The sequence below is a fragment of the Petaurus breviceps genome, unplaced genomic scaffold, assembly GCF_028583685.1.
Source record: "Petaurus breviceps papuanus isolate PSGF00001 unplaced genomic scaffold, PetGlider_PUasm1.0 111, whole genome shotgun sequence".
NCBI classification, from domain to species: Eukaryota; Metazoa; Chordata; class Mammalia; order Diprotodontia; family Petauridae; genus Petaurus; species Petaurus breviceps.
Window position 1 is genome coordinate 263,066 of NW_027185600.1, and position 8,638 is coordinate 271,703.

General features: G+C 35.5%; 1 protein-coding gene across 1 annotated transcript in view; it reads left to right on the top strand.

Moving 5' to 3' along the window:
• Positions 1-7,497: 7,497 nt before the first annotated feature.
• LOC138157044 (TRPM8 channel-associated factor 2-like) overlaps positions 7,498-8,638 on the top strand; it is an 8,128-nt gene continuing 6,987 nt past the window's right edge. Inside the window, exon 1 of the mRNA XM_069082468.1 lies at positions 7,498-7,604. The gene's annotated coding sequence lies outside the window, so the exon portion shown is untranslated. The remainder of the gene's footprint in view (positions 7,605-8,638) is intronic.

Genomic DNA, 8,638 nt, shown 5'->3' on the forward strand with positions numbered 1-8,638 from the left:
TAGAAAAAATCTTTTTTTTGCCTTTTCTTGCACATTTAGAGAGCAATGAGAAAACCAGATGGGTATTAGTAGAGTCTTTGTAAATATGATTCATGAAAGATAAAGTTAACAGCACCTTGGTCAGAGTGTTGACGGCCTTGAATGTCATGCCAAGGAAATCAGTTTTTGTCTTATTGTCTGTGGTGAGCCAGTGAATGTTTCTAAGTATAAAAGAGAGGATTTCCTTCCTTGTAGTGTTTCTGATGCTTACCAGCATGGTCTTTCCTTTCCTCCAACAATCTTAGCCTCCCTCTCCCACTATGGAACTCTCCCCCCTGCATGTATGGATCACTACTTACTCCAAAGAACTCAATGAAGTAGGGAAGTTGAATCTCAGTCTTCCTCTCTGAACTTTAAATTCTGTTGAAGATGTGTTCTAATGATGAGTCTGAGAAAGTGGTGTTCTCAAGTTCTGAGAATCAGTCGGAGAAGTGTTCCTGTCACCATCAGTAGCACTTCAGGGTTTTTTTCAAGCAGACCTCTTGCTTAATCTCTTACATATTCCTTGATGTCTATCTGGATAACTCTGTACAACCTCTTCCTGACTCAGATTCACTTTTTAAACATTGCTAATACATTTTTTATTTCACTAAATATTTCCCAATTATATATAAAAATTTTTAACAATAATTTTTTTAAAAATTTTGAGTTCCAAACTTTCTCCCTCCTTCCCCCTCCCCACCCTCCACATCTTGAGAAGGCAAGAAATATGGTGTTGATTACACATTTGAGGTAATACAAAACATATTTCTATTTTATCCATGTTGTCAAAGAAAACACAGAAACCCAAGAAAAATTTAAAAAGTAACAAAAAGTGTGCTTCAGTATGCACTCAGAGATCATCAGTTCTCTCTCCAGAGTTGGATAGCAGTTTTCATCAGGTTCCTTCGGAATTGTCTTGGATCACTGTCTTGATCAGAATAGCTAAGCATTACACAATTGGTCTGTTTTATAATATTTCTTTTTATTTTATAATTTTATAAGATTATATAATATTATTTTGTATTATCTATATATCATTACATAATAAATTAACAATATTAACATATATTATTTATACATTTTATAATATTATATAATATAATATGTACAATGTTCTCTTGGTTCTTCTCAATTCACTTTTTTTCAGTTCATAAAAATTTTCCCAGATGTTTTGAAACCATGCTGCTCATCATTTCTTATAGGACAATACTGTTCCTACAAAATCATATACCATAACTTGTCCAGCTGATCCCCAATAGATGTGCATCCCCTTGTTTCCCAGTTCTTTGCCATAACAAAAAAGCAGCCAGAAATATTTTTTTACATACAGGTTCTTTTCCATTTTCTTTGATCTCTTTGGGATACAAACGTGGTAGTGGTATTGCTGGGTCAAAGAGTACGTACACTTTTATAGCCCTTTGGGTACAGTTTCAAATTGTTCCCTACAAGTGTTGGACCAGTTCACAACTCCACCAACAGTATATTGGTACCCCAATTTTTCCACATCTCCTGTATCATTCATTTCTCATGTTCTTTATCTCTCATGTTAACTGATCTAACACGTATGAGGCAGTATCTCAGATTTGTTTTAATTCGCATTTCTCTGATCAATAGTGACTGAGAGCATTTTTCATGTGACTATTGATACCTTTGATTTCTTCTTCTGAAAATTGACTATTCACTTCCTTTGACCATTTATCACTTGAAGAATGGCTTGTATTTTTGTAAATTTGGCTCAGTTCCCTATATATTTGAGAAATGAGCCTTTTATTAAAGAAACCTATTGTAAAATTGCTTCCTAGTTTCATGTTTTCCTTCCTATTTTGACTGCATTAGTTTTGTTTGTACAAAAACTTTTCATGAAATCAGAATTATCTGTTTTATTACCCATAATCCTCTCTATTCATTATTTGGTCATAACCTTTTCTATCATCCATAGATGAGATCTATTTTTGTCTCATTTTGTATGACAGAGGTTTTTAAAAATGTGTGTGTGTGTGTGTGTGTGTGTGTGTGTGTGTGTGTGTGTGATGTCTTAGGTGGTCTGGACAAGCCAATGGAGTTCTTCATAATTGAAGGAAATGCTAAATTTCAGTTAGAATTTAGTCAGTCAAAAAACGTTTAATAAGTACCTATCATGTGCCTGGCACCCTGCTAAGTACTGGGGATACAAAGAAAGTCAAAAGGCAATCTATGCCCTCAAAGGAGTTTATCATATAATGAAGAAGGCAATATACAAGTAACTTTTTTAAAGCTACATATAGGATAAATACAAAATAATCAACAAGGGGGAAATATTAGAATTAATAATGCTTCCTCATTCTCTGTGCATACATGTGGTCCAAACCACCATTTTCTTCCAGATTCTCTGGACATGGAGAAGTAAGTTCCCATATCCCTAGTTCTCCAAATCTTTCCACTTATTTCAGGCTGAATTGCATTGCAGGTAATTCACTCAAATGGCAGTATTTTACTAGTCATAACTCCCAGAAGTGCCTAATATTTCCTATCTTCTCCTTCCAGCTACTTATCCACTGAACCACTTGAAAATTATTTTTCTTTCTTCTTGTAGTGTTTTTTGCTATTAGAGTGTTTTCACTGTAGTCATGTCCCAAACCTCTAATGTTCTCTAATCCAGTGTTTTCCAAACCAAACTGTACTGTCAATTGATCATACATCTAAATTCTCTCTTATTAGTTTCTAACCTTCTATAAGATCAGCATAGAAGGGATGGGGAGGAGTGGGTGTGGGTAAGAGAAGCAGGATATAGGAAGTTCTTTTAGTAGCAGAGGTTTTTGAGACCATTAAAATTTTATCCATAGGAGAATTGGTATTGGGAAAACACTGGTCTATTTATTCACTTACCCTTCAGTCTAAATCACTCCCTAAACATTAAGTATATGCCTGGTCTTATAGAAGTTTAGAATTAGTACATAAGAGAGAATTTGGATGTCTAGTCAACTGACAATAAAGTTTGGGTTGGAAAACATTGGATTAGACAATATTAGAGGCTTAGGACACATGACTCTATGGTGAAAGGACTTTGAGAGGAAAAAAACACAAGAAGAAAAACAAATAATTTCCAAGTGGTTCAGTGGATAAGTAGCTGGAAAGAGAAGATAGGAGATATTAGTCATTTCTAGGAGTTATTATTAGTAAAAATTCTGTTATTGAGAAGTCAATGATCTATCTGCAGTGCAGTTCAACCTGAAATAAATGGAAAGATTTGGAGAACTAGGCATATGGGAACTTATTTCTCCATGTCCAGTGAATCTGCAAGGAAACTTTGGTTTGGACCAAATGTAGACATGGAGAAAGAGGAAACATTATTCATTCTAATATTTCCTTCTGTTGATAATTTTGTATTTGTCCTGAATGTAGCTTTTTTTTGAAAAAAAAAAAACACAGTTACTTACGTATTGTCTTCCCCATTATATGATGAACTCCTTTGAGGGCATGGACTGTCTTTTGACTTTCTTTGTATCCCCAGTACTTAGCACAATGCCAGGCACATAATAGTTACTTGTTAAATGTTTCTTGACTGACAAACTCTGAGTGAAATTTGGCATTTACTTTGATTATGAAGAACTCCATAGGTTTGCCCAGACTGCCTAAGGAGTCCAGCAAACACACACACACACATACAGAGAGACAGAAAGAGAGAGTTTTAAGAACTCCTGCCATACATAGTCAAACAAAAATAGATCTAATCTTTGGATAAGGGGAAAAGGTTATGAACAAATAAGAAATAGAGAGGATCACAGGAAGTGGGTATGGATAATTCTAATTTCATGAAGCTAAAAAGGATTTGTACAAATAGAACTAATGCAGCCAAGATTAGAAGAAAGCAGGAAACTGGTGAACAGGGGAGTTTTTACACCAGGTTTCTCTGATAAAAAGTTTATTTCTTAAATATATAGGGAACTGAGCCAAATTTATAAAAATACAAGCCATTCCCCAGTTGATAAATGGTCAAAGGATGTGAACAACAAACTTTCTGAAAAAGAAATCAAAGCTATCAATGGTCATGGGAAAAAATTCTCAATCATTATTGATTAGAGAAATGCAAATTAAAAAAAATCTGAGATACTACCTCAAACCTATCAGATTGGCTAACATGACAGAAAAGAAAAATGAGAAATGATACAGGAGATGTGGAAAAATTGGGATACCAATATACTGTAGGTGGTGTTGTGAACTGGCCCAACACTTCTGAATTGCAATTTGCAACTATACACAAAGGGCTATACAATTATACGTACCCTTTGACCCAGCAATACCACTACCAGGTTTGTTTCCCAAAGAGATCAGAGAAAAGGGAAAAGAACCTGTATGTACAAAAATATTCCTGGAACCTTTTTTTTTGTGGTGGCAAAGAATTGGGAATTGAGAGGATACACATCTATTGGGGATTAGCTGAACAAGTTGTGGTATATGAGTTGTTTGGGGTTTTGTTTTGTTTTTTTGGGGGGGATAGTATTATCCTATAAGAAATGATGAGCTGGATGGTTTCAAAATATCTGGGAAAATTTTTATGAACTGAAACAAAGTGAAGTAAGCAGAACCAAGAGAACATTATACATAGTAACAACAATATTATAAGATTGATCAACTGTGAAAGTCTGAGCTATTCTGATCAAGACAGTTACAAAGGAACCCTAATGAAAAATGCTGTCTAACTCCAGAGGGAGAATTGATGAACTCTGAGTGCAGATTGAAGTGTGCTTTTTTTACTTTCTTTATTTTTCTTGGGTTTGTGTGTTTTCTTTGGCAACATGCATAAAATAGAAATATGTTTTGTATGACCTCAAATTTATAAGCAATACCATATTCCCTGCCTTCTTGAAGTCTTGGGGGGGGAGGGGTGTGGAGAGAAAGAGAACTTGGAGCTCAAATTTTTTTTTAAAGTGAATGTTAAAAATTTTATATATAATTTGGAATTACTTAGAGGAATAAATAAAATAAATATGTGTGAGTTTTTTTTAAAAGTGGACCCAAGTCAGGAAGACACTGTATAGTTATCCAGATAGACATTAAGGAATATGTAAGAGATTAGACAAAATGTCTACTTAAATAAGCACTGAAGAGTTAAGTAACACTTCCCTGTTCTACCATGTTATTAACCCTGACAAAAGAGCAATGAAGTGGCATGACCTGTTCTTGATGGAACTATGTTGGCTTTAATTATCATTGTTTCTCCTTCTAGATGTTTATAAACCATCAATTTGATGTCATATTCTAAAATTTTGTCAGGTACCCAAAACTCAGCAGCCCATAGTTTTTGTAATCCTATGCCCTGTCTCAACTTTCTATGACAGAAGAACATTTTGACTTCTCCAGTTATATGGCACATCTACCCTTCTGTCTTTCAAAGATTCCCAATAACTACTAAGCAATCACATATGCTCATTTATTTTCTTTTCAGAGGTAGAATTTCCATGGTTCTGCTCATTTTGACTTGTTGAGAGCAGTTAGATACTCTTACCATCTCCTCACTTATCTTTGATACTAACTCTTTGTTAACGGTTTTAGTTTGATACTCCCTAGTCTGAAGAGAATTTTGCTCAGTATAAAAAATAGAAGCAAAATTAAGGATTGGGTAGGTCTTCCTTTGGCTTACCATCTCTTATCTATCCTCTCACAGCCAAATACCTAGAAAAATGTATATGCACTCCTTTATCCCATTTCCTCCCCTTTTATTCAACCGTGTGCAAATTACTTCTAAATTTATCAGCAGAAGTAATTCTCTGAAAAGTTACCCAAGATCTCTTCAAAATTGGATGGTCGTTTTTAACCCTTTACCTTTCTTAACTTCTCTGAAACTCTGACCTCCTGGATGCTCTCTCCCATATATGTATATATTGTCTTCCCCTACCTGAGACAGTAAACTCAATGAAGGTTGGGATTGTTTCACTTATATCTCTAAATCAGAAGGGTCTTTGACAATGCCTGGCACATAGTAGCTGAATTTTTCATTAACTGATTAATTGTAATATTTTCACTCATTCATTCATCCATTTGTTCACAGGTGTCAGAATGTTACTCAATTGGAATTGAGAGCTTAAGAAGTTCCAATTGCCTGTAAGATAAAAATACAAACTCTTCATTTTGACATTTATAACCCTTTCCAGTCTTTCTTCATCCTCCTTTTCCAGACTTATTGCATATTCTGCTTCTTCCTCATATATTTCTTCTAGTCAGAGCGGCCTGGCTGCTATTTTGTCTACCACCTCTGTGCTTTTGAACACATCTAGGAACCTCCTCTCTCATCAAAACCTCAGAGAAATCAAGTTTCTACAAGACACTTCAAAAAAAAACTTCTTCCAGAAGCCTTCTCCCTGCCCCCTCCTATCCTGGCTATTACAAGACCTGGTATATATATAGCAACTCAAAAATTTCAGCTTAAAAGAGTATCATTTATGTGTGTATGTATCTTGTATTTGTTTAGCTGTGCTGGATTGTTTCCCATGAATAGAATATAATTTCTTTGAGGGCAGAAGCTGCCTTATTCGCTCTATCCCTAATACCTAACTTAAGGGTGACTGTATATAGGAGTTATGCATAAATTCTTGCTATAGTGAATTAAATTAAAATGATTAAAATAAAAAGTCCTCCATATCCACTTAAACCATACAAAATGAGACTGTCATGTACCTTTTTAGTCTTCTTTCACATTATTAGCCTTCTTGCAGATTCTGTCCCAGTCATATCACCCTACTGACTATCTTCCATGCTCAACATTCTAGTTATTCCCTTTGATAAGATGTATCCAAGTATTAAATTGTATTCCTTCCATCCTCTATCTGCCAAAAACCCTCATTTCCTTCAAAGCACAATTCAGGACCTAACTAATACATAGATTTTCCTTGAGACTTCCAATTGCTTCCACTCTTTTTGAAAATACTCTGTATTAACTTGTTTCTATGAGGCAGCCCCCCTTTGCCTAGAGGATTATAAATTCTTTAAGAACAGAAATTATAACATTTATTATTCTTTTCAATCCTTAGATCCTTGTATAGTGGCTTAGCCATAATAACAACTTGATAAATATTTGTTAGATTTGTTGAATAGTGTATATAAAACATTTTGCAAAGCATTATATTGTGCACATGTGAGCCATGATGACTTTTGTAGGTGAGATGAGAAAAACTGAGACCCAGATAGATTCTGGACTAGCTCAAAGTTTCTAATACTAAATACCAGATTTGAGCATCTAACCTAAGTTTATTTTTTCCCTCCAAATCCAGGGTGCCTTTGCAATGTATCAAGCTACCTCCCTTAATAAATTTTTAGAAGATGGTGCTCAATCCCAATTACAAAGACTGAGAAATAAGGAATTTAAGCCAAAGACCCCAAGGAAGCTCAACTCATATTTCTAGTTATTCATCTCAAGACAAGCCCCACCCAAATCTAGACTTACCCTGAGTCAAGCCTCAAAACAAAGAAAAGAGGAGGAAGCTCTTGGCCACACCCCCCACTTCAGCTTTATAAATCTTCAGACTTGCTGCTTGTGCATCCTTATGGTTGCCTCTCCTCATCCAGATCGCTCTCGGATCCCTAGACTGAATTTCCAGGACAGAACCGTGAGTTATCTTGTCTGATTTTCTATTGAATGGGCGGACATTCTATCTTCCCTGGCTCACTAAAGAAACTATTCTGCTCATTCTAGGTTGGGTATATATGAAAAAAGGTGCATATAAGTGTTAGGGGATGAAATCATTTCTTAAGCATTATGTGCCAGGCACTGTGCTAAGTGATAGTAATTGAAAAAGACAAAAATATGATCCCTGCCCTCAAGGAGCTCAAATACTAATGAAAAAGATAATAGGTAAATGGGTAGATACATAAAAAAAATGTATATAGTGTAGATAAAAGGCAACCTTAGAAGGGAAGACACTAGAAGCAAAGAGAAGGGAAAAGTCTCCCACAGAAAGAAGAATTTTACCTGAAGAAGGAAGCCAGTGGAACTAAGAGGTAGAGATGAGGAAGGAGATCATTTCAGGTACAGGGGAGAACCATTGTGGAGGCAAAGACTTGAAAAATGGGTGTGTAATGTACAAGGGGCAGGGTAACAAGATTGTAGTGTCAATGGAGGGGAGTAAAATGTGAGACTGAAAAAGTAGGAATGGGCCAGGTAATGCAGAGCTTTAAATGCCGGGCAAAGTTGATATTTTCTCTTGGATGTAGTAGGGAGGTACTGGAGTTTATTGAATGGGAGTGGGGGAAGACAGTGAATATAACTTAGGAAAATACTTTTGGCATTGGATTGGAATTGGGAAAGACTTGAAGTAGAGAAACCAATTAGAAAGTTACTGCAATAGTCTAGTCAAGAGATCAGGCAGGCTTGAAGTAGGGTGATGACTAAGTGGAGAAATAGAGAAATTGATGTTTCAAAGGTAAAAATGACAAGACCTAGCAATGTATAAGATCTTTAGGGTAAGAATAAGGGATCAAAGATGATACAGAAGGGAATATGAATTGTGTGTGTGCATGTGTATGTATATACATATATATATACATGAATTTTGCGGTATTCAAAGGGAATAAAGGAATTCTAGAGATGGATCTTGAGTGGGCCCTCTCTTCTCTCTCTCTCTCTCTCTCTCTCTCTCTCTCT